The sequence below is a fragment of the Chiloscyllium plagiosum genome, chromosome 42 (assembly GCF_004010195.1).
Source record: "Chiloscyllium plagiosum isolate BGI_BamShark_2017 chromosome 42, ASM401019v2, whole genome shotgun sequence".
In the NCBI taxonomy this organism is placed as follows: Eukaryota; Metazoa; Chordata; class Chondrichthyes; order Orectolobiformes; family Hemiscylliidae; genus Chiloscyllium; species Chiloscyllium plagiosum.
This window is the reverse complement of record NC_057751.1, coordinates 4,460,040-4,460,480: the sequence shown is the minus strand read 5'-3', so window position 1 is coordinate 4,460,480 and position 441 is coordinate 4,460,040.

The following is a 441-nucleotide window of genomic DNA, read 5'->3' as shown; positions in this document are numbered from 1 at the left end:
CCCCACCTCGCCAAACAAGGCTCGTTCTGAGCTGAGGTCCCCAGAGCAGCTCTGATTTCTCCCCGCGCAGACCTGCCGAGCTTTTCCAGCAATTTCTGGGGCTTTCCCTTGGCAGCAACAATTTGGATTCGCTGCTCCGGTCTGGAGGAAATTTTCTTCCCCCCAAAAACTCCAGCATTTGGAGATCTCACAATCAGTCCGCAGTCCCCAGGCTGCAGAAGTGTAGGTTGGCTGTACTTTGCCCCCCCCCACCTGCCCCCGGAATGTCTTCATTTCTGTTGTTGTTGTTGTTTTAATAATCTCACAAACCGGCAGCAATTTGGTCTTTCACGTGTGTTTCTTCGAAGGGAATTTTTCTTTTGAAAAAACTTCATTTACTGCAGCGACATCTCTTCATGACAGTCTCCATCCCCCCCCCCCCCCCCCCCCCCCCCCCCCCCC